This window comes from Lutra lutra, chromosome 3, assembly GCF_902655055.1.
Source record: "Lutra lutra chromosome 3, mLutLut1.2, whole genome shotgun sequence".
Lineage (NCBI taxonomy): Eukaryota > Metazoa > Chordata > Mammalia > Carnivora > Mustelidae > Lutra > Lutra lutra.
Genome location: NC_062280.1, coordinates 63690943 through 63717480, shown reverse-complemented (window position 1 = coordinate 63717480; position 26538 = coordinate 63690943). Strand labels below are relative to the sequence as shown.

The following is a 26538-nucleotide window of genomic DNA, read 5'->3' as shown; positions in this document are numbered from 1 at the left end:
TGGACCCATGCAGTTCAAACCTGTGTTGTTCAAGGATCAACTGTATATGTATACATATATATCTTTGGCAAATAAATTTTCAAATTATTTTTAATTCATCTTTAATGTATAATTTGTTCTTAAACATGAATGTGAATATTTGAACAAAAGTCCTTATAAAACTAAATATATGTATCTTGAACATTTCCACAGATCTTATTCTTATTTTTAATTTTTCTTTGAAAATGAAAAGTAATTATATATGGTTTTACTTCTCTATTAGCTACACAGCTTACTATGAGTACAATGGCCTGTAGAAGATACAAATAAAATTTACTTTTGATTGAAATGTATTTATCTAAATGACGATTTGGGAGCACCTGGGTAGCTCACTGGGTTAAGCCTCTGCCCTCAGCTTGGGTCATGTTCTCAGGGTCCTGGGATCGAGTTCCACATTGAGCTCTCTGCTTGGCGGGAAGCCTGCTTCCCCTCTCTCTCTGCCTGCCTCTATGCCTACTTGTGATCTCTCTCTCTGTCAAATAAATAAATAAAATCTTTTAAAAAATTTTTTAAAAACTGAGGATTTTATGATGTAATGATTGCCACCTAGCAGTAGGGTAAACTAACTTGCAGATTTTTGATTGTGACAAACAGCAAGAGAAGCAGTTGGACTGATCATGAATCTAAACTTTTTTTCTACTGTGTGGTTAAAGACCAGAACAGGCTCAGATGGAAATATTGAGTCTTGGCAGTAAAATAATAGTTTGTATTCCTCTAACATCACGAGGGGTAAGTTTAAACACATTATATGCATTTCAATTTATATTCAACATGACATACCTTACCTGAGAGTCATGGCTGAAGACTAAGCCAGTAAATGCCCAGCTGGCTATATGAAGATCACCTGGCCAATTTTTTTTTTTAAGATTTTATTCATTTATTTGAGAGAGAGACAGTGAGAGAGAGCATGAGAGGTGAGAAGGTCGAGGGAGAAGCAGACGCCCTGTGGAGCTGGGAGCCCTATGCAGGACTCGATCCTGGGACTCCAGAATCATGACCCGAGACAAAGGCAGTTGCTCAACCAACTGAGCCACCCAGGCGCCCCTCACCTGGCATTTTTTAAATGGACACATTGCCGGGTCTCAACCAGATCTACTGCATTATAATCTATGGATTTGAAGCCCTGGTATTTAATTTTTTGCTTGCCCTACTTGATCTTGGTAAAATACCTTAAAACTTTCCTATGCAATTGTTAAAAGGATTTTGAAAAAGCTTGTGTTTCCTGGAAAGCATAATATTAGCAGTGAGATTAAAAGGAGGAGTGATCTATAAGTATGGATATGTGTGGAAATATGCCTTCTGTACATGAAAGAGATAGGAAATTTTAAGTCTCATACCATGACAGTCATAATAGTGCAAGATCATATAACACATTAGCTAAAATAATATGACAAAGTAGAAATTTAGAGACCTGTTATTTTATTGAAAACTCCAGGTGGAGGAGTTGAGGTTTTCTTAGTAAAAAATTACCTGTGACCGTGACAATTCATGTATAATATACTAGGGTGGGTGTGTTTAAAAGCAAATGTTAGTATACATGACCAACTGAAATCTGGCGGGTCTGATATGTACCAGAAGTCAACAACAACAACAAAAAGTTTTCATGTGCTTTGAGTTAAATTTAACTCACTAATAATGTTTCTTCTAAAAATCAAGAATCTATGACCAAGTATAATTTATGCAACTTTGGAAGACATACCTTTCTAAAATACTTTTTAGTAATGTAATGATTAATGTATAATCATTGCAAAACCTACTCTACATTACATATTATTCTTGTTTCTTTACAGAACAAATTCCAAGGATGTATATTTGACCTAGTAACAAACCAAGCTTTTGATATCACCATCATGGTTCTTATCTGCCTCAACATGGTGACCATGATGGTAGAAAAAGAGGGACAAAGTGATTACATGACTGATGTTTTATATTGGATAAATGTGGTTTTTATAATCCTTTTCACTGGAGAATGTGTGCTGAAACTGATCTCCCTCAGACACTACTACTTCACTATAGGATGGAACATTTTTGACTTTGTGGTTGTGATTCTCTCCATTGTAGGTAAGAGCATTTTGAATTAAACTAAACTTCACATTTGCTCAGAGAAGCTTCTGAATTCTTGAATATAAATTTACTTTTGAGTACATACGTAAAATGAAAGAATGAAGGAGCCTTAAAGACAAAACTAAATAAAACAAAGACCTCTGTGTCACGATTACTGGGTTCATACTCCAGGTCTCAAAGCCAAAACTATTCTGTTTGTTAGAAGCATGTAATACTCCTTGATAGTTGATTTCCAAGATTACCCTCACAGAAGCAGCAATTGTGTCTATATAGGTAAGTAGTAGAAGTACCTATATGTATGTAGGAAGACCAATGGAGAATCTGAAATCACCTCAAGTTTTAGCACATCATGAGAACTGTCCCTTGATTAATGATCATTTATAACCAGAATATCTCTCTCTGTGAAAATTCTTTCTGAACTCGAAATGAAGGTAAGATCTCAAGAAATGGCATTTTCATTTCTTATGGCCTCATTACTTGACAGGTCTATAAAATAGAATCATTTCTCAGCCAACCCCAGTCATGGCCATGAATCACAGTACATGATCTTATAATTCTTCACCTTTCATTACCATAGCTGTTTTTCTGTCCTCTTGTTTTCTCAATATCTGCACATGCTTTGCCCAATATTTTAGGGTTGCATTTATTTTTAGAATTGCAAATTTTAGACAGAAAGAGATTTTGGAGAGTGTTTAATACACATTCAACTTACAGATGATGAAACAGGCAGGCCCAGAAAGGTTAAAGGTCACATAACCTAACATCTCAATATTGAGTACCATGTCACTTTAAAGACACATTCAAAATCAATTTTTGAAAAAAGAGTATTAAGAAAATATTAAGATATCAGAAAACAAATTAAAATTTAAGTACCAGGGTACCTGGGTGACTCAGTCATTAAGCGTCTGCCTTTAGCTCGGGTCATGACCCCAGGGTCCTGGGATTGAACCCACATTGGGCTCCCTGCTTGGCGGGAAGCCTGCTTCTCCCTCTCCCAGTCCCTCTGCTTGTGTCCCTGTTCTCACTGCCTCCTCTCTGTCAAATAAATAAATAAAATCTTTAAAAAATAAATAAAATTTAGGTAGGAATCTCAGAGTAATAAGCAAAATAGTGGAAACTATTTGGAAATCATCAAGTTGGGAAGAAAAAAAGAGTGTTCCTCTATGACCTCTATTTTTAACAGTGTTGGCTGATGCAATTAGATATGAAAACAGAGGGGTACATGGAGCAAATGATCTTCATCTTCAGATTATATTACGGCATTCTTTAAAAATGAAAGAGAATCAACCAAAAAAAATGGATTCAATTAGAATTCAGAAAGTACAAACTTCAAATCACATGTATTGATATTCATAAATGTTTTATATGTGGACAAAAAATTTAGAAAGTATACCTAAAGAAAAATCTCACTTGCATTTACAATAAAAATAAAGTAAAATATCCCAGCAACAACTTTAATAAATGCATAGGACTTCTTTGAGGAAAGCTAACAGGCATAAAAGAAGCCTTAAATAATTGAAAGGCTTTTATTATACTTGGTTAAGAAGGCTATCACGATAATCATGACCCTTTTTGAAATAAATTAATTTGTAAATGCAGTGCTTTCTCAGTGAGAATATCAATAGGTCTTTTTGCCTGGTGTAAATAATATATTGGCAATATAAGTCTGAATGATTCTAAAATTTATCTAGAAGAAAAATTAAAGTAATGAGTGGTTGCTTACATTGCTGGATACTTAGACCACCATAACATTGATGAAGTAAAACAGTGTCTTAAAAAGCTCAGTAGATTCACATAGATAATTCAAAATTTAACTTCACTATATAGATAATTACTAATTTACTCAGTAGGAAGATCACATGAATCAAAAATTAAAGTGTAAAAAAAAGGATTCAAGAAGAAATAGATTTAAGACAATGAACCTGAACAGTCTTTCCTATTTATGACACAAATTTGAGTCTATGAAGAAAAAAATAACAAGATTATATAAAAATCAAAATATTCTATGGGAAAATCTCACTACAACCTCTCCCCAAGCAAAAAGATTGAAAGACAAAACACAGGGAAAAGTTGTATGTAACATGTAAGACCAACAAAGGATAAGCACTTTCGGTGGAGAAATAGTCCTCCAAAATCAGTAAGAAAACAGTAAATCTCTCATTAGAAAAATGGGCAAAGAACTTGACATGGCTGAAAAGAGAAAGTTGAAAATAGCCAACAAGCACACAAAATGTCCAATTAGCAAGAAAAATTGTGGATTTTTTTCCCAACAAAAAAATTTATAAAGAGATGTTTTGAAACATCATAAAGATTTTCTGGTAAAAATTAGAACCACAATACTGGCTGAGTATGTGGAACCACGCAAGCATTTTCATACGTCACTATGAAGAACTGCACAGACTTTCTCGACACAGGTTTGGTGATCTATAAGAAAACTTTGAATATACTGACTTTTTATTAATATATTATCAAATGATGCTTAGGTAACTAGAAAAAATATACCTACCTGAATACTTTTCTCAGCCAAAAAAATTGAAAACAACATAAAATTCTTCAGTATGCGGTTATTTGGACAGAACATTATGAAACTATAATTACTTCGTTGCCATTTGACTGGAAATGTTTCCATGACATGATGAAGTGACTCAAATAGATCATAAAAAATGCCCAGGTAACATAATTACATTCATGGGGCAATGTGTGCCTGGGCTTGCACAGAAAAGTGTCTAAAGTGATAACTCAACAAAGTAGTAACAGTTATTATAATTGATGGTATTTCAGGTGATTTAGATTTCCCTTTAAGCATTTTACTGTATTGCTTGAATTTTCTGCATGAGTAGGTATCACCCCTATAATCAAAAATTATTATGGAGGGGGAAAAAAAAACAATGTCCGCAAATTTAGTAAAGGGAGAGAAAATGTCACAGTGGTAATATCAATCATTTTCCTTTGGGATTGCTCAATCTGTTGATTATTATGAAACTGCTTTCAATATAAAATGATAGTCCTGAAATCGTGAGAGAGAAGATGGCAGATAACATTACTTAAAAGTCATGATTTTTCTGTACCATCCCCTCCCTCCTCACCAGGTATGTTTCTGGCTGAGCTCATAGAAAAATACTTTGTGTCCCCTACCCTGTTCCGAGTGATCCGGCTCGCCAGGATTGGTCGAATCTTGCGTCTGATCAAAGGGGCCAAGGGGATCCGCACGCTGCTCTTTGCTCTGATGATGTCCCTTCCTGCCTTATTTAACATCGGCCTCCTGCTCTTCCTGGTGATGTTCATCTACGCCATCTTTGGAATGTCCAACTTTGCCTATGTTAAAAAGGAAGCTGGAATCAATGACATGTTCAACTTTGAGACCTTTGGCAACAGCATGATCTGCCTGTTCCAAATTACCACCTCCGCTGGCTGGGATGGACTGCTGGCACCTATTCTCAACAGTGCACCCCCTGACTGTGATCCAAAGAAAGTTCATCCCGGAAGTTCAGTTGAAGGAGACTGCGGGAACCCATCAGTTGGGATATTTTATTTTGTGAGTTACATCATCATATCATTTCTGGTTGTGGTGAACATGTACATTGCTGTCATCCTGGAGAACTTCAGTGTTGCTACTGAGGAAAGTACTGAACCCCTGAGTGAGGATGACTTCGAGATGTTCTATGAGGTTTGGGAGAAGTTTGATCCTGATGCCACCCAGTTTATAGAGTATAGCAAGCTCTCCGATTTTGCAGCTGCCCTGGATCCTCCTCTTCTCATAGCCAAACCAAACAAAGTCCAGCTCATCGCCATGGACCTGCCCATGGTCAGTGGGGACCGGATCCATTGCCTCGACATTTTATTTGCCTTTACAAAGCGTGTTTTGGGTGAAAGCGGAGAGATGGACTCTCTACGTTCACAGATGGAGGAAAGGTTCATGTCAGCAAATCCTTCTAAAGTGTCCTATGAACCCATAACAACTACACTAAAACGAAAACAAGAGGATGTATCTGCTACTGTCATTCAGCGTGCTTACAGACGTTACCGCTTACGGCAAAATGTCAAAAATATATCAAGTATATACATAAAAGATGGAGACCGAGATGATGGTTTGCCCAGTAAAGAAGATAAGGTGTTTGACAACACTAATGAGAACTCAAGTCCAGAAAAAACAGATGCAACCCCATCCACCGTCTCTCCACCTTCATATGACAGTGTAACAAAGCCAGACAAAGAGAAATATGAAACGGACAAAGCAGAAAAGGAAGACAAAGGGAAAGACGGCAAGGAAAGCAAAAAGTAGAGCTTCATTTTTGATATATTGTTTACAGCCTCTGAAGGTGATATATTTGTGTTAATAAGACTCTTTTAAGGAAGTCTATGCCAAAACTTTTTATTGAAATATTCTCAGAGTCAGTGTGGTTGACTCGCTCTGATTCCCTAAAATAGGTGAACAGGATTAGCAGATGGCTACATTTGCATTGGTAAATGATTATGTAAGAATTGTGAGAGTACTCTGCAGGGATTCTCGATTACAGCAAACAAAGCTGGTTTAATTTTATTTGCTTTTAATAAATCAGAAGACCATGTGGAAAATGTTCACCTCTGCCTTGTCATCTCTTCACAGGATTGTAAACCTTCCTGTTTCCCATGCAAATACAAACACACACGCATCTATCATTTGGATATCTTAAAAGTGTTTTACCTTGGCTTTGCAAATCAAATGTCCTGATAGAAGGAATGGCCATTAGTAACAAATAACACATCTGTTATTAGGGAGCAAGACTCTTTTCCATGTACAGAGGTCATTGTCTATTTTTGAGGTGCTTACATTTATTCCATACTGCATCAGAACCAATTTTTATGTGCCTATACAATGCCATGGGATTAAAAATATATGTAGGCTCTTCATTTCGACAAATATTTTTCATTCATCTTGACTCATAGACCAACCAGGATAAGCTTACCTTTTAGAGTATTGTGCTTCATAGTCTGCCTTTTAAAATATACTTCTTGGTTCATACGATAACCATACAACGTGAAAAATTATTTTAAGTAAATATCACATTCCTCAAAAGAAGAAAAAAAACTGAAGATGCTTAAGAAAAGAAGGAACAGAAGAAAGCTTTATTCACTTTTATTTATACAGTCTAACACGTTACTGTGCTGCCCCTTAAACACCAATAATGACCCAACTCTTCATCTGTTTGGTCACAAATTTCTGCTTTCTCGGGCAGTATTGTCTAATCATTCTTTAGCACAAAGTGAAGTTAATATTTTCCTTCAGTGAAGTGCTTCCTGACGTGCAGCTATCTGTTTGATACTGTGGTTCATGTTGGAGCAGCTAATGGCTTGAGCAAAGCCTGAACTGCCTCGCCTGCTTGCCATCCTCAACGTGTGCGGCAAACTCTCAAGTCGCGATACATGTCAGCCTTTCAACAGAGACCCGTGTTTAGTATGAGTGAAAGATCATCCAACCGGGATTCTTTCCACCCTGCTTTCTTGCCTCTAATGTACTATCCTAATTGTGCTATTAGTCCTTTTGGACCTTTCTCTTTCATCTATAAAAATAAAGACAATGTCACTTTCTCCTTTAATTTCTAAAACTCTGAGGCATAGTTGATATCAATCAATAAGGTCCCTGAGCTGATAGTTTACCAAGCACACACTCATTTTCTTTTAGGGGCTGTCCACCTACCAAGGATTATAAATCTAGTTTTAAAAAGTCCTCGTTGATGATGGCTTGAAAAGAAATGGCCATGATGCATTCTTTCATGAGTTTATTTCAGGAATATGAGCTCTTTCTTCTATCAAGTTACTTATGCATAGGCAAAAATTGAGTTACATAAGTAGAGAGTAATTTTATTTAGAAGATTTTGTAGGAGTTTTCAAAGCAAGTATATATATTATTCAGTTGCTTTTCTAAATTAAAAAAGAACATAAATTATATGTCTATAATAAATACATAGTTTTTGTTATTCTGGCTAGTTAAAAATAAAGGAGATTTAAAAATACCTACAGAAATGAAGAGTATGGGTAGAGAATGACAGGCAGAAAGAGGGATGGACTAAGAAACACAGATATGAGATCAACAGACAAAAACAGAGACATATCCATGGAACTTTGTATCTGCAAAGTTTTTAAATTGTGACATATTTTACAACATCTGTGAGGGAGATGATCACTTCTAGACGTTTGTCCTAAGGTACATATGAAATTAAATCTAGGGCCAAAGATTCTTTGCACCTACACTCAATTATTCATCTTAGGTTATTTGAGCCTCTTTTTTATTTAATAAGAAAGATACCATGCAGTGTTTTCCTAGGCTATGTAGAGCATTGCTTTGCATACCTGCTAAGCCTGTTGAAAATAGGTTTTGACAATTAAGGAACCATTCAAAATATATTACTTTTGTAATATTTTTAATACATTAAATTTAAGAAATTAATATCACCTTAGATTTAAATTCAGTCTATCCTCATTATTTTAAACCCATATAAATATAACTGCATTTTGCATATTTATATATTATGAAAAGATGTATGATGGACAGGTTTATGTGTGATTTACTAGTAACATTTTTACATTACCTCCTTTTTATGTAAAATAAAAAATACTGGCAACTGGTTCCTCAACAGTTTCTTCTTACCATTTCAAAAAAAAAATTTTACAAATTTGCTCTTTTCTCCTATTTCATGCCGAACCAATTTCATGCTGAACAATACTTTTTTTTAATACAACATAGTTAGGTTTTGTATATATATGTTTTCCCAGGGAGGTCTAGTTGTGACTTTTTATCAATTAAAAACAATATATGGAATTGAGAGCTTATTTAGTACTGTGTAAGCTTGAAATAAAATTAGACTTTGCTTTTCCTGTAGGTTACTGTTTGGTACAGATAATGAGATGCCTCCAGAAGGCACTGTCATGCTAATATTTAAATTATATAATCCTTGGATTCATTTCACCTAATGATCTAGAATGGCAGTTACAGTGTAAATTTTAAGTTAGAATAAAATGGAAGCAAACACAAATGGAAGCAAAGATCTGGACACACATAAATGCATACATGCAATTTGGAGAAAAGCGGAAGAATCTCATTTTGCTTTTTTGACTGTTACATAGTTTGCAAAAGACATTAAGGGACTTGTGGGCTGTTTCTAAATGCTGATTGTTGAAAACCTCAACCCAAAATGTTCAGCATGATTTTATAGATTTTTGATAGCTTTATTAAAAAGATTTAAGATAAAATGCACATGTAAATAAAGCGGTTTTAAATAGGAATTTTGGAGAAATGTTACTGGAAGTAATGAAAGGAAGGCCAGCTAAATTAGAATGGCCAAGTAATCGGCCTGGGTTTAGGACCTATGTATAGAGACTACACAGTTTTTTAAGTATCTGTGGTTATGATGTAATATTCTTGAGGAAAAGAATCAAGAATTGCTTCATAAAAATAAATGAATAGCCATGCATATAATAATGCTGTTTACATAGAACTCTGTAAATTTTCTTACATCTGTGAATGCTCAGAATGTTTGAGTTTGTCATAAATTATATTGTAGTTATACTGGAAATGTACACATTGTAATAGAATGTAAAAATAAAAATCATTAAGAAAATGAAGTCATGTTTGCATGTATTTTGTTTCTGTGTGAATAACCTTTAAGGAAGTAAGTTCAGTACAGATCTAAATAAGTTGAAGCTACTAGTAGCTTTTTTTCTTTAAATGGAAAGACAGTTTCAATGTCCTCCATAGGAAGTCTTCCAGGATAAGAAATATGGGGACAAAGAATATGGAGTTCTAATGCAATTCATTGACATCCACAACAGAGTTTGTGCAGAAGGCAAAAATTGAGACGAGAAGTGAAGATAGGAAAACATTTAGCCACACAGTGACAGTAGGTATCTTTTTCATATGATAGCATATTGTGTCATTGAGAGAGGGTTTAACACACATCATGGCCAAGGGTTTGGGTTCCAGACCCAGAACTGTGTTTGGATCCCAGTTAAGCTATGACTCTCTGAGTTTCCTGAATATATTATTTAAGCCATGTGTGACTCAGCATTCACATCTATAAAATGAGGGTAACTGTACTACTTCACTATTTATAGTCCTAGAATAGAATGAGAAAATCCACATGATGCAATCAGAGCAATGTCTGACCAATACAAAATTAATAGTTTACATTAGTAATAGTGGTTAGTGTGGCAACCAGTTTGCCACTAAACATGTAAGAGGCCAAGCTACACCGTTGCTCATAGGAGCACAATGCATTCTTTATAAATATTAAATGATGACAATATTTCCTCTATTTTACATGACTTTGTGTAAATATGGTACCTGAAAGAGTCTTACACATCTTCCGGGTGCATAAAAAACATTTAGTGATATGACATATATCCAAAAATATTTCAAAATTGAGCTATTTTTGAGATCTGTGCATTCAAACAATGTGCTAAAATGAGGAAACATACATATTGGCAAAGGTTTGGCTTATTGCAAGAAAAAAAAAATCTAAGCCTCTATTTTGTCTTAGTAAGCATCCAGTCCTGCTTTTGATTTTTAAATAAGATACGCCAAGAATAATTGCTTCTGTGTTCAGCCATTATTTCAACCTTGTGTGCTATTATAATGGCATGTAAAAAGATATAAAATCTTCCTAGGGACCTCTGTACCTGCAGTTGTGATAATCACTGCAAAATAAAATTATTGTCCCTGCACGACATCATCGTGCATCTTAACATAACTGATTGGCAATCACATGAAGTCCCTACAACAAAAGAATGAACTTCTTCCTTGCCGTAGATAACACTATGCCATAACCCAAGCAAAATGGGCTGCAGGGTACATGGTAATCACTCTCCAGGGAGGGGAGGATTGCATAGTGGCCAGACCTTGCTGCAACAGCATCTGATGGACACAGGAAGAGAAACATGAATAATTGATAACTCTAAACAAGCAGTAGAGCGAACATGCTACACTCTACGCCCTATTATTCCGAGTAGTGTAATTAGATAGGTACATTAACGATTGATCTAAGAAAAAAGCCAATTTTAAGAGATTCAGGAAGGGATGTTTAATGTTTAATCGTGTGTTTTTAGCTTGAATCTCACTTAAAATATTTTTCAAAAACAACTGAAATGCAACAAAGGAGTAGATAAAACAATGGAGAGAAGTATATAGGAAAGATTTAGGTCTTGTGAACAATTTTAAAACCTAGCTGAACTGAGCAAAAATTATTCTCGTTCCGGATGTGATATTTGCTGGTATGTTCTATTTTAGGTTTTATTCCATAAAGGACAAAACATCCTCCATTTAGTTAACTTCTACTAGCAACAGCTTGGAATGTCTTTATGAGCTAGTCAGAATAATGAAAAGCAAAGACCAGTCATATTACTGAGTGAAAGAAGTCAATCTGAAAAGGTTGCGTACTATATGAACAAGCAGGTGGCTCCGGTGGGAATATCTCAACGCAGTCAGAACACACTGAGATTTCATAATCACTGGGAATTTTACATAGATTTGATTTTAATGACATTAGACCCCTAGCAAAGTTGAAATGAGCACTACCAAAGACTTTTTTTTTTTTTTTAATGTATTGAGGTGGGGAAAATAAGCAGTTCAAAGACAAGGTCTGAGAAAGACCACTGATAAATTGAGAGTATGGGTAAGCAGAGTTTTCCAACCTTCCCAACAGGTCTCACAGATCCTTTCTACTTTGGGTCTTTCTGCAGAGTTTTAGAGCTGTGACAACTTCACTTCCTTCTCAGCCTAAGGCAATAAATCCATGAATTCAAAACTTTTCTGATTCTTGGTTAAACTCTAGAAAGTCAAACATAGCAAAGTTTAGTGTTCAAAGAGAAGGAAACATCATATAGGAGTATGTTATTCATTATTTAATATTTACTGAACACCCTTGATCTGTTATCCCCCCTTCAATCTGCAGACAGACAAATCCCTTCCCTCATGAAGCTTTTATTTGAGGAGGAGACAAAAATGATGTGCCCTACGTGACGAAAAATATCAGAAAGTAATATTAGATTGATTTTATCATGCATTACTCATCATGAATGCTACATGTATTTGATTATGTTTATTATATGTTCTATAATCTATGTTATATACTATTTTATTTTATAATACTTAATATCAGGATACCTCACTCTCAAAGTTTCATAATTTTTGGTCAAAAGTTAAAAATAGTGACTTGAAGTTATGTATTTTCTTTTACTGTAAAATTTTATAACTTTGGTCATTCATTCCAATGATTTACAAACTGTTTTATCAGAGAAAATCACTCAGGAGGTAGCTTTTGATTCCTAATAGCTATTTCCTTTCTCACTCCCAAAAATGAGTGATTATTTTAAAAATATTCAAAGTAGTCATTTTGCTTAGGCATTCATGCCAAAGATTTAATGGGACAAAGACTACAATTTATAGTTGAAGTAAAAATGTGTTCTTCTGTTTGAAGCTAGGATATTATCATTGTCCTTTGTGTTCTTCTAAACATTGAAAATTAAGAACTAATTTTGTAATAAAGTGTTACAGATGAAAAATTGGTATCAGAACTCCATAGGAAAAAGATACATATTTTTAGCAACTTAAAACAACAAATATCTATTATTGCATGGTTTCTGTGGTCCAGGACTTTGGGAGTAGTTTGGCTAGAGAGTGAAGTTGTCACCTGGGCCCGCACTCATCTAGAGGCTTGGGGAAAGCTGAAAGATCTGTTTCCAAGATGTCTCACTCACTTGGCCATTCGCAGGCTTCAGATCCTCACTGGCTGTTTAAGATCCTCCACCTGGATCTTTCCATAGGGTTGCTTGAGTGTCTGGCTTCCCCCAGAGAGCAAGGAAGAAACTTCACTGCTTTTCGTGACCTACCCTCAGAAGTCAGAATCCATCATTTTCACCACATTCTATTCATGAGATAAAAGTCAAGCACATGCTCAAAGAAAGGGCATGAAACCACTTCTCAAAGGGAAGAGTAACAGAGAATATATAGACACGAAAATATTTTTTCTTTAAAAAAAAAAAAAATCAGTGAAGGGGCACCTGGGTGGCTCAGTCAGTTAACGTCTGCCTTTGGCTCAGCTCAGAATCCCAGGGTCCTGGGATCAAGAGCCACATCTTGATGAGATCCTTGCTCAGAGTGGAGCCTGCTTCTCCTTCTGCCAGCCCCCCCCCCCCCCCCGGCTTGTGCTCTCTCTCTCTCTCTCTGTCAAATAAGTAAATAAGATCTTAAAAAAAAAAATCAGTGAAGTTCACAATTACCAAACTTCTAAATATCAAACTCTCATTCCAACTCCCTTTAAATAGTAAAGACAGAATTCTGTTGTAATCTCCCTGAAAAACTCAGTGCATTTTGATATATTGGTTTTAGTTGATGCCCTCAATTGAATCAGCTCTAAAAAGAAAAGATTAGGAAGAAATAGAAGTGGGAAAAGCATTCATTCATGCTTCATTTTCCTGCCTTATTTATCTCCTTTTATATACTCATCTTACCCTAACCATCTCATTTAGACCCTAAATTCAGAGCAAAGATTGATGACTGGTTTAGTCATCTAATTTGGCCCTGGCACTTGCAACTTAAAGAAGTTATGTTTATCTCTAAAGAGTCACATATTGTCCATTTATTTTAGAGACAAATGGGTCTGCCTCCTACGAACCTCAGCCAGAATACCACTTAGGGCCAAGTTATGGGCAGGAAGGAATCTGGGAGGGAGCCAGGGAGAACAAGAGATGCAATCTCCTTTAGCTCTGTGACACAGGCCACAGCCTAGACCAGAAGTCTGAAGAATGACTGCAGTCAAGAAGTGAATGGTTTTAGACGAGTGTATTTTAAATTTTTTCTTTGAAATGAAGTTAAAACTTCACTTAACTCTTATGCCTAGAGCTAGAAGGGGCATGGATAACTTGCTCTCAAGAAGCTGGTGCTGGTACAGATAAACAAAGCCCTTGGAATGGCCCAAAGCTGAGGAGTCATTCTGTCAACTTAAAATGGCAGCCTTTGACATTTTTTCCATCTTGTCATTTCTTCCTGCCCAGTTATTTCTTCCCAGATTAAGAGATCTCTTGTTTTCTCCCCTGCTTCTGTCAGCTTGGGAGCTAAAATCAACAAAACTAATCTCTTCCCCTTTGTAAGATCAATAAAGCAAATAAGACATGGCATTGAGATCACTCAAAGATATCTAACCTCTGTTATTCCCAGTGTAATACCATCTTATGCCTTTAAGAATTATTTAAAAAAAAAAAAAAGCAAATACACAAACATATATACAGCGGCAGTCAGATCATGAGTTTAAATTGGTCATTTACTAACAGTGGGGCTGTGAACTTGAACGATGTGCTGTATTTTCTGAGCCTCAGGTTCATCTACAAGAGACTGGCACTCAGTCATCCTGAAGTACCTAAGTACGTGGTAAGAACTTTAAAGAACAGCAATTTATTACACATTTTCTGAACTACCTCTCCATCTAGGATTCAGTCATAAATTCAATAAAATGATATTGGGCATCTATTGGGTCATGGAAGAATCAGTGATTCTTGATCATAGCACTACACTATTTTTCCATATTGCAGCATGTGTCCATGTTAGAGACGAGCGTCATCTAGTCACGGCAGCCTGGAGCTGAGTATTAAAATCAGAACAACAGTTTTGAATGTGTTGGAGTTTGAGGTACGATGAATCAAAGTAAGAGTCCTGAAGGCAACAGAATACAAGCTCTGGATAATGAAGAACATAAAAATATGAAGTGAAATGAAGGTCAACCAGGGTGAGAGACACATATCCAGAAGTCATTGCTTCCCAGGGATGGGCAAGTCCAAGGCATGCCAAGCCAATTAGGAAGAGTAAACACAAGTAGAAGCTCAAAACAGAGCTGTTGTTTTAAGATTTTATTTATTTGACAGGGAGAGGGAGACAGCCAGAGAGGGAACACAAGCAGGGGGAGTGGGAGAGGGAGAAGCAGGCTTCCCACTGAGCAGGGAGCGCGTGGCAGGGCCTGATCCCAGGACCCTGTGATCATGACCTGAGCTGAAGGCAGACGCTTAATGACTGAGCCACCCAGGCACCCATGAAACAGAGTTTTAAGGAAAGTGACAGAATATGAAGAAAGAGAAAGTGATCAGCATTACAAACTTCTTCTGAGTTGTCACACAACTAAACACTAAAGATGTTAATTGTTGGGGACAGTGATTTTGGTGGAATTACAAAAGCCACAGTACATGAGGCAATGAGAAATATGTTAAGCCTTCGTATGACCATTACACACCTCTCATGAAATTCACCTTTCCAGCACAAGGCATGGTAGGTATTTAAAAAAAAAAAAATTAAAACTTAAGGAATCAAACCGAATATCCTATCTTGTGACATGTATGTTTGCATTTTCTGCCCATTTTTGAATTGGGATTTCAGGACATCAGTGGAAATGTCAAAGCAGGACATTCTCAAAATCTACTTCTCCATAAAAGAAGAGGACTGGCAAAATTGTCGAAACCAACTTTTTCAGAACTCTGGAAATTAACCAAAGGAGATTTTATTCAAAAATGGCTGAATCTCCATAAGTACAGCAAGCTTTATAGTTGTTTAAAAAAAACCAGTTGTGTGCTCGCTTCGGCAGCACATATACTAAAAAAAACCAGTTGTCTCAGAATCTCAGTGAAAACCTAATCCTAAAAGCCAGTGGGGGGTTGGGGGACAGAACAGGTTTGGAGCACCCCCAAAGCCCTGTTAACAGAAAATGTCTGGCAATTGCCTGCAAAATAAACCTACAAAGCTGTCTTTATTTTGCCTGCTTCAAAGTTTACTGAATGCAAACAGCCTTTTCCCTGGGATTGTTTGTCATTATCTACCATTGCCCCTGCCTGGGATAGTGATAATTTTTGTGGTAACCAAGATTACCAAAAAATTTAAAAGGAATGGCCAGGGAATGACGCACCTATAATGGACTTTGTAAAACCCCAACATATTTCTGAGACTCTATAAGCTACCTGCCACACAGGGCCATGCACAAGCCAGAGCCCAGCGCTTGTGACCAGTTCTCACCTCTGGCTGACCTTGACGCTCTGTAGAAGCAGGAAATGAGGGCTAAGGTAGAGTTGTAAACTGCCTACTTGAGTCTTAAAGGCATGTCTCAACAAGAAAACTGAGGCCCTCAGCAAAGACTGGGAGATGTAATGTCGTAAGACATCTAAAGAAATCATTAGCTGAGCACCAAGTTAATTGAGAAGAGACTTCAGGGTCCACACGTAAAAGCACAGACTTGACTGATTTAGCCCAGGCAAGCCACTCACCAGACAAGCAACAGCAGCACCTGCCACCACCAAGGATAAACTCGGGGGGAGAGGGGAATCTGACCCTAAGATTAGCTGGTGATCTCTCATTAGAAACCATGGAGGGCAGAGGCAGGGAGATGACATATTCAAGATTATTAAAGAAACACTGAACTAGGAATTCTCCACCTGGAAAAACTAACCTTCAAAAGTGGAGAGATTAAGACATTCTCAGATGAACAAAAACTGAAAGAATATGTTGGGAGCACGTCAAGAAATACTAAAGAGAGTGAGTGCCTTGGCTGAAATGACAGGTCACTGATCAGTAACTCAAATTTATACGAAAAAAGAGCACAAAGAACTGTCACCAAATCATGAAGTATAGTAGACAGGATGAATGTATTTTTTACTTATGATCCCTCTTTTTCTCCTACAGGATGCGAACGATAACTGCATAAAGCAATGTGTTGATGGCTTAGGAGTTGTCAGGATGTGAGTTGTATAATTTAATAGCACAAAGAATGGGGAAGGAAAGGAGATATTTAGGAGCAAATGTTTTGTATCCTATTGAAATTACACTGGTATTAACCCAAGCTAGATTGTTATAGGTTAAGATAGTAATTGTAATCATCAGGGCAACCACAAAAAATAGAATAAAAGAAATGACAAGAGAATTAAAATAGAACACTGGAAAAAAATGTATTTAACACAAAAGAAAACAGTAAGGGAGAGAGAGAGAGGATAAAAGCCATGACATACAGGTAATAACAAAGTGGCAAGCAGAAAGGCTACCTGATCAATATGCTGGAATACCAGCCTTATTCTTTTTTTAAGCTATTCACTAGAGACATGAAAATTAAAACAGCAATGAAATATCACTAAACTCCCAACAGAATGGCTCTATTTTAAAAAAGACTGACGATAGCGATACTGTCAAATATATGGAACAAAAGACATTCTTAAACCTTTCCAGCAAGAACATAAATTTGTACAGTTATTTTAAAAATATGCTTGTCAGTATCTATCAATGCTAAACATATTCTACGATGAAAAATCTTATACTAGCCATATATATACACAGAAATGAGCATTAATAACCCCCCCAAAGACATTTGTATGATTGTTCAGAGAGGCTATCTTCAAAATAGCCTGAACCAAACAGGAAGCAGTGCAAAAATCCATCAAAATTAAAAAGGATAAATATTGTGGTGTGGATCTACAATAAAATGCTATGCACAGAGAGAAAGGATGACTTACTGATGCACGCAAGATCATGGTAAATCTCACCATCTAAAGAAGATTACATACTGTATGAATTAATTTGTGAATTTTAATCATAGGCAAATCCTATTTCCGACAATAGAAGTCTGAGGAGCGGAGACTTGGCGGCAGGGGTGGGGGGGTGTTATTGACTTTGGGAGGCATAAGGGAGAATTCTGGGGTCCCAGCAATATTTCATGTCTTGCCCCAGGTGGTGTTTACATAGAAGGACAAGTATGTACATTCAATCCATATAACTTTTTCACTGTACTGTATGCATATTTATTATACCTCAGTAACCTAAGAAGCAATAACGAGATGGCTTTACTGAGATGGGCCACTATCTCCGGGTGGCTTGGATGCAGTTGTCATCTTACTGCTCTGTTTCCTGCTGTTTCTTTGTTTTTGGTCCTTGGAAGCTTCCTTTAATTTCTTGCAGGCTTTGCCTTGCATTCAGAAAGATATTTATGAACTTTCACCCAATAGACATTTTATATCAGGATTTTCTTTCAGGATATCTAATCATCTAATTGCTGAGCTCTAAATGGATGTAAAATGATTTCCGGTCTAGGAAGCTCCTGGAACTTTGACAAGTATAAAACCTAAGGTCATTCTAAGGAAACTTGGGTTTCCAAAATAATTCGCCTCCCCCCATTTTTGAAGCCTCCCAGAGCAAACCTAGAAATAGCTGTAAAAGGGGGAGGAGGGGTAAGGAAATTTTAAAAGTAATAATTTATTCAAGGAAACTCATTCAGACTGAGAATTGAGTTTGTAAATGTGACATTTTAATTCATTTATTTATTTGAGAAAAAGAGAGCACATGAGCAGCAGGAGAGGCAGAGAGAATCTCAAGCCGCCTCCCTACTGAGTGCTGAGCAGGTGCAGGAGCACAGAGTAGGGACCCCAAGTGGGGGCTCCAGCTCAGGACCCCGAGGTCACGACCTGAGCTGAAACAGAGAGGTGACGCTTCACCCACCGCTCCACCCAGGCGCCCCTTACGTTTGTAAATGTAGATAATGTTTTAATTCTTTTCATGAGGGTAATTATTTGGGGATCTAATTGCGGCCACACTTTCCTGCGACCCTGTAACTGCACTTTGCGAACGGCACGAAGCTGTCTGAGTACCCGGATGTAACCAGACCGCCTGAATCATCTGTCTTCCGAGGAATGGCTTGAAATTGAGAATGCAGTATGCGCGGGTCTCTTTTCTCCGGCTCACAAGTCGGAGGTTTTTCTTCCGTTTGCATTTCCTGGACAAGTCGTTTCTCTTTACAACCTTCTCAGGCGAGAAGATATCCAATCCATCAGCAAGCACTCTTGACTTAACCTGTACACTGTATCTCACATCTGCCCGTGTCTCTTCGTCTCCACCGTCTTCAGCCCCGCCCTAACCGCTGTCGTCTTTGGCCTACACCTTTGCAGTAGCTACTGAACTAGCACGTCCGATTCCCTACAGTCTGTTCTCTACAGAGCAGAGTGGTCCTTTGAAACTCGAATCTCCATCGAGCGCTTCTTTCGGCTTCTGGATTTCTGTCATGATTCCTTAGCAGGGAGGGCAGACCTCTTCGCCCTCTAGGAGGACTTACATGATCTGGCCTGTTAACTGCCCCACATCACACACCCTTTTCTAAAACTCACAAGCTGTAGTTCCACTGGTTTTCTTTCTGTTCTTTGGTCCACTAAGTCTCCGTTCACCCCAGGGCCTTTCCTCTTGCCCTCCTGTGCCTGGAATGCTCCTCTGGTTCAGAACACAGCTGTGTCTCCTCCAATCTCAGCTCTAATGTCTCCTCCTGGCACAGGCGTTTGCTAATCAGCCCACTCAGAGCCACCCCACTGCCTGAGTCATTCTCTATCATGCTGAACTGTTTTATTTTCATCTCATTATTTACTGTTATCTAATTATGATTTTATCTATTTGTTTACTCGTCTCCTCTAGACTGATAAATATAAGTTCAAGAGGTAGAGACCTTATTCATTTCAGCTATCTCCATCCCTAGAAGGCCTGACATCCAACAGATGCTCAGTATTAGTTAAATAGATTATTTCAGAGTCCGGAACTCCGTCAGTTCGGCTTGAAGAGGAAAAGCTCTGATGGACCAATATCACAGAACGGTCAGTGTCCGCCTATAGTTTTGTGTTACCTTTTCCACGGTATGTGAATTTAACAGGGAAATCTTGGAAATGTATGTTGGGAGAGGGATGGCAGGGAAGGGTTTTCTGGAATCTTTCCATTCATCTCACCTGTTTGGGCTATGTTTAGCTCTTTTTGTTTGTTTCATAAGAGAAAAGCAAATTACCTCCAAAATCAGCCCATTAGGAAATAAACAAACACAAAAGGAAGACCTATCGGTGGTGTACTGGTAAATGTTTAATAGCTAACTTGCTCTCCTGGAGAAAAAAGCTCTTCCTTCTATGTACCTTTTGCCGATTCCCATGGTATAAAGACTCCCGCCAGCCAATTTCAAGCAAACAAACTGAAGTCACTGATACCAGACTTGGGAGGAGATGGGCACCTCTGGCCCTCTCCAGCTGTTCCAAGTTCACTCCAGTACACTGTTTATGTTGTCCCCATGCCAAGAAGAGCATGGAACATTTTCTCTTCTGTCTCTTCTTCTTAGAGCCACCCATAAAACTGATTTGTTAGTCTTATATCAAAGATGAGGAATAAGCTTAGATAACTTGCCCATGGAGGCCCATCATGAACGGGCTGAAACCAGAGTTCAAATCCAGATCTCGCTGACTCCAAGGACCACATCTTTCATTTGTTTCAGGGACTGGTAGCCAAAAAAACCACACACACAAAAAACAAACAAAACCTAGCAACAAGCCATAGACTTGGCTTTAACATCCAGCTGCTTCTTAAAATCCTGGCTATTTTCTGAACATCCTGGATGTCTTGCAGATGATACCAATTTTATTGCTTGATGTTATATGTAGATGTTATATGTAGAGATTAAATCAGACGGATTGAGAATCCTGAAAGTAGATTAATCCGAGTTCAGTGCACCATCAAAATCATGGAACCCTCTCTCTCCTCTTATGTTCTTTGCTAGCTTTTTCATTTTTTTTAATTTTTTAAAAAAATTTTATTTATTTATTTGACAGAGAGCGATCACAAGTAGACAGAGAGGCAGGCAGAGAGAGAGAGAGAGAAGCAGGCTCCCTGCTGAGCAGAGAGCCCGATTCGGGACTCGATCCCAGGACCTGAGATCATGACCTGGGCCGAAGGCAGCGGCTTAACCCACTGAGCCATGCAGGCACCCCCTAGCTTTTTCATGTTTGACCCAGTCCCTCTAAACATCAACAGTCTAGATGTCAAGAGGAGCAGGAGCAGGCGTCGAAAGAAAAAGTGAGTCAGAGTCAAACAGAATGTGTCTACTTGTTTAGCAAATCTGGTAGAAAAACCAAAAAATGGGTCAGTTTCCAGGACACAACTGTCAGTGAGGCAGTGAGTAGGTTTCATCCCTTCGGAAGATGGAATCACCACCTGCCAAGGATAAAGAGGAGATTGGTCCCCAAATAGACCTGTGGTTTTCAGAATCCCCGCAGAGGCTGGGCTGCCCTGCCTGTTTCCGATCCAGCAGACCAGGGTCGGCCTCCAAATCTGCGTTTCTAACAATTTCCCAGATGATCCATAGGCTTTTGGTCCAGTAACCACACTTGAGGTAGGGATGCTCCAGATGCCAAATAATTTGTATATACATTACAGCTGGAAAACCAGTGCTCAAGATCACTGGTTTCAAACTTTACTGCATGTTAGAATCACCCGTGGACTTGAAAAACCAATGCCTGGATCCCACCTTAAGATTCTGCTTTCATTGGCCTGTGTTCAGCCTGGGTATTGAGATTTCAGAAAGTCCCCAGGTGATTCCAATGTGCAGCTAAGCTTGAAAACCCAGTAGAAGTTGCCCTGGATTTTAACACATAGGTGCTATATTTTTACATTTTTTTTTTACAATTTTTTTATTTAAATTCAATTAATTAGCATGTAATGTATTACTAATTTCAGCGGTGGAGGTCAGCGATTCATCAGTCTTCTATAACACCCAGTGCTCGTTACATCACATGCCCTCCTTAATGTCCATCACCCAGTTATCCCATCCCTCTACACCCCTCCCTTCCAGCAACCCTCAGTTTATTTCCTGTGACTAGGAGTCTCTTATGGTTTGCCTCCCTCACTATATTTTTTACACACAGCTCTCAGTGTCTCTCCTAAAACTGACCCATCAAAAAGGTACTCATTTCCTCAATTTCCTAGTTTTAAGTGTGTGTTGAATGGTAGAAGTTTGAATGCCAATTGAAGGACACAGAAGTAGACTGCGTAGAATCTGTGAGTTGGAAAGCTCACCTTTGAGTCTCAGTCTCTGCTATTTGCTGGGTGACTTTCTTAGTTGACTATGACATTTAACTTCTTGGTTTTGTCTTCTGTTCTGGTTAAGAATGAGCAATAGATTAAAATTTTAGAGGGGTGCCTGGGTGGCTCAGTCGGTTAAGCCTCTGGCTTTGGCTCAGGTCAGGATCCTGAAGTTCTGGGGTCCAGCCTTGCTTAGTCACAGGCTCCCTGCTCAGCGAGGAGCCTGCTTCTCCTTCTCCCTCTGTCCCTCCCACACTCTCTCAAATAAATAAAATCTTTAAAAATTTTTTGGAAAATGCTAAGAAAAGTTTAAAATGTTATAGAGAAGAATTATTATGAATGGGTATAATGACAGTGGTGCTTATAGATGGTTTATGGATTAAAAAAATGTCAGCGCAACTCCTAGTTTAAATGTATTTTCCCAGATTATCTGCTGTATGAGAATCCCAAATGAGAATGTTAGAATAGCAGCTCAGATGCTACCTGCTTATTGAAATCTGTCTTGATCTAAGGTAACCAATGTGCTTACAATTGTATAGTATATATTTTTATAGCTATTGAGGATAGGAGCTATGAATCTTCCATGTATGTACTTCTTTAACTCGGTGCAAATCATCTAATAATACTCTCTCTGCATATGTGAGGTTAAGACATGCTATCTCCTTTCCATTGTTAAAAACAAAGTGACACCGAGACTACTCAGATTCTATAAAATGTTTAAAATAATACAGGAAGAGAGCAAAATTGTGGTTCCATTTTGGCCTGCAAGTTTTAAAATTCTTTATATAATGGCTCCATCTTCTGGTCAATGAAATAAAGAGTTTCCAGACTCCAAAATGTAGTTAGGTTTCAGTCTCCAGTTATACTAGTTATAGTTAAGTAGTTAAATAGTTAAACTATTTTTAGTTTAGGTATGAGTCAGGAAAAAATAAGGTGACTTTTTGTTCAAAAAAGTTTCATAAACTTCATGAATTTCTTCCTTGTGAATTGTACTTACTTTTTTTTTAACTTTTTAAACTTAATAATTTATTTATCCAGTTATTATTTTTTTCACTTTATTTAATTTTTTTTCAGTGTTCCAAAATTCATTGTTTATGCACCACACCCAGTGGTCCATGCAACATGCGTCCTCCATAATACCCACCACCAGGCTCACCCGACACCCCACCCACCCTCCCCTCCAAAACTGTTTTGTTTCTCAGAGTCCACAGTCTCTCATGGTTTGTCTTCCCCTCTGATTTCCCCCAACTCACTTCTCCTCTCTGTCTCCCAATGTCTTTCGTGTTATTTCTTATGCTCCACAAGTAAGTGAAATCATATGATAGTTGATTCTCTCTGCTTGACTTACTTTACTCAGCATAATCTCCTCCAGTCCCAACCATGTTGATACAAAAGTGGTATTCATCCTTTCTGATGGAGTCCATCCATTGTGTATATGGACCATATCTTCTTTATCTTTTCATCTGTTGAAGGGCATCTTGGTTCTTTCCACAGTTTGATGACTATGGCTATTGCTGCTATGAACTTTGAGGTACAGATGGCCCTTCTTTTCACCACATCAGTATCTTTGGGGTAAATACCCAGTAGTGCAATTGCAGGGTCATAGGGTAGCATTATTTTTAATTTCTTAAGGAATTTCCACAAAGTGGAAATTTGTTTTCCAAAGTGGCTGCACCAACTTGCATTCCCACCAACAGTGTAAGAGGGTTCCTCTTTCTCCACATCCTCTCCAATACTTGCTGTTTACTGTCTTGTTAATTTTGGCCATTCTAGCTGGTGTAAGGTGGTATCTTAATGTGGTTTTGATTTGAATCTCCCTGATGGCCACGATAATGAACATTTTTTTCATATGTCTGTTAGTCATTTGTATGTCTTCTTTGGAGAAGTGTCTGTTCATGTCTTCTGTCCATTTTTTGACATGATTATTTGTTTGTGAGTGTTGAGTTTGAGGAGTTCTTTATAAATCGTCTGTAGTGTCATTTGCGAATATCTTCTCCCATTCTATGGGCTGCCTCTTTGTTTTGTTGGCTGTTTCCTTTACTGTGCAGAATCTTTTGATCTTGATGAAGTCCCAAAAGTTCATTTTCACTTTTGTTTCCTTTGCCTTTGGAGACATATCTTGAAAGAAGTTTCTGTGGCCAATGTTGAAGAGATTACTGCCTATGTCCTCCTCTAGGATTTTGATAGATTCCTTCCTCACATTGAGGTCTTTTATCCATTTCGAGTTTATCTTTGTGTATGGTGTAAGAGAATGGTCAGATTTCATTCTTCTATACATAGCGGTCCAATTTTCCAAGCACCATTTATTGAAGAGGCTGTCTTTTTTCCACTGTATATTTTTTCCTGCTTTGTCAAAGATTATTTGACCATAGAGTTGAGGGTCCATATCTGGACTCTCTACTCTGTTCCATTGGTCTATGTGTCTGTTTTTGTGCCAGTACCATTCTGTCTTGGTGATCAGCACTTTGTAGTAAAGCTTGACATCAGGCAACGTGATGCCCCCAGTTTTGTTTTTCTTTTTCATCATTTCCTTAGCAATTCAGAGTCTCTTCTGGTTCCCTACAAATTTTAGGATTGTTTGTTCCAGCTCTTTGGAATGGGATTCAACAGTACATTAAAAAGATTATCTGCCATGACCAGATGGGATTTATCCATGGGATGCAAGAGTGGTACAACATTCGCAAATCAATCAACGTGATAGAACAAATCAATAAGAGAAGAGAGAAGAACCACATGGTCCTCTCAATTGATGCAGAAAAAGCATTTGACAAGATACAGCATCCATTCCTGATTAAAACTCTTCAAAGTATAGGAATAGAGGGAACATTCCTCAACTTCATAAAATCTATCTATGAAAAGCCCACAGCGAATATCATCCTCAATGGGAAAAACCTGGCAGCCTTCCCTTTGAGATCAGGAACATGATGCCACACTAGAAATCCTAGCAACAGCAATCAGACAACAAAAAGAAATAAAATGTATTCAAATTGGCAAAGAAGAAGTCAAACTCTCTCTCTTCACAGATGACATGATACTATATATGGAAAACCCAAAAGACCCCACCCCAAACTACTAGAACTCATACAGCAATTCAGTAATGTCAGGGTACAAAATCAATGCACAGAAATCAGTTGCTTTCTTATACACTAGCAATGAAAATATGGAAAGAGAAATTAGACAATTGATTCCATTTACTATAGCACCAAGAACTGTAAGATACCTGGGAATAAACCTAACCAAAGAAGTAAAGGATCTGTACTTGAGGAACTACAGAACACTCATGAAAGAAATTGAAGAAGAAGCAAAAAGATGGAAGAGCATTCCATGCTCATGGATCGGAAAAATAAACATTGTTAAAATGTCTATACTGCCTAGAACAATCTATGCTTTCAATGACATCTCGATCAAAATTCCACCAGCATTTTTCAAAGAGTCATACTTACTTTCTTATTAAAATTGCTCGCACGTTCTCCAGTGCAACCTGTAAACACAGATGGCATTATATTTGTCTCATTCTCTCTGGTTTCCTTATTTATTTTTTTATCATGTTATGTTAGTCACCATACAGCACATCATTAATTTTTGATGTAGTGTTCCACAATTCATTGTTTGCGTATGACACCCGGTGCTCCATGCAACCCATGCCCTCCTTATTTCCTTAATCAGTGCTCTTCCCCTTCTGTTTTGGTACTTCTTCCCCTGGAAACTCAGAGTCCTGACCCTACTCCTGAGACTTCACGTGAACTTCATATTTTATGCTCTGTACCCAACTTTTCGTTCTAATTTGGAAGAGATTTTTATGAAATTTATGCTAAAATCACAATGAAAATTATGGGATAGCTGCACTGACCCATGAATAAGGTTTGGCTCCTAGAGATGAAATTTCCAACAGAAAGGAAGACAACCAATAGTAGATCTAGATCCAATAAGTCTATGAGATCTTTGGGGGCTTATGGGCTTAGCTCAGAAGGAATCTTGAAGACCAACTGAAAAGTGAAGTTGATTTTAAATGACTAGGAAAGATGTGTCCTTGAATGCAAAAAAAAAAAAAAAAAAAAAAAGACTATGAAACTACTTTGTTTGGGCAGAAATCTCATGGAAATGGTTTACTGTCCCTGTCCTCAGTCTATTTAACATTCCCTTGGGAAACATAACAAAATTTACCTATATTCTTTAGTTTGTAAAATAGGAGACCATTTCAAACTGTATTCCAGTGTCTTTCTGAGCTTAAGCAAATATAACTTACTGGTTCAATAGAACTGAATATTAATATATACAGCTAGGTTAGTATTTTGGAAATCCAGTTTGAGCCTCATTATCATTGTAGCTGTTGTTTTGTTTTCTATTAAGGAGAACAAAATCTTTTCTTGTAATAGGGCTACAGTGACATACTTAAATAGAAGTGTTTTTACGCTTTATATTTATTTAAGGAAATTGTGACTTATTTTTGTGAGAATTTTCTGGGCCACAATAAAGGATATTATTCATACTAAGACATATTGAGTCCACCAATATGTCTCTTGAGGTAAAGCCGATGCAAGCGGTTAGCTAACTAACTCTAGGAAGAA

At 37.6% G+C, this 26538-nt stretch overlaps 1 protein-coding gene and 1 long non-coding RNA gene across 2 annotated transcripts in view; one reads left to right on the top strand and one right to left on the bottom strand.

The window, feature by feature from the left end:
- LOC125095503 (uncharacterized) overlaps positions 1 to 5343 on the bottom strand; it is an 81966-nt gene extending 76623 nt beyond the window's left edge. Inside the window, exon 1 of the long non-coding RNA XR_007125919.1 lies at positions 5239 to 5343. This is a non-coding gene — a long non-coding RNA (uncharacterized LOC125095503). The remainder of the gene's footprint in view (positions 1 to 5238) is intronic.
- Positions 1 to 26538, top strand: part of LOC125095498 (sodium channel protein type 3 subunit alpha) — a 1188574-nt gene that overhangs the window by 160862 nt on the left and 1001174 nt on the right. The window lies entirely within an intron of this gene.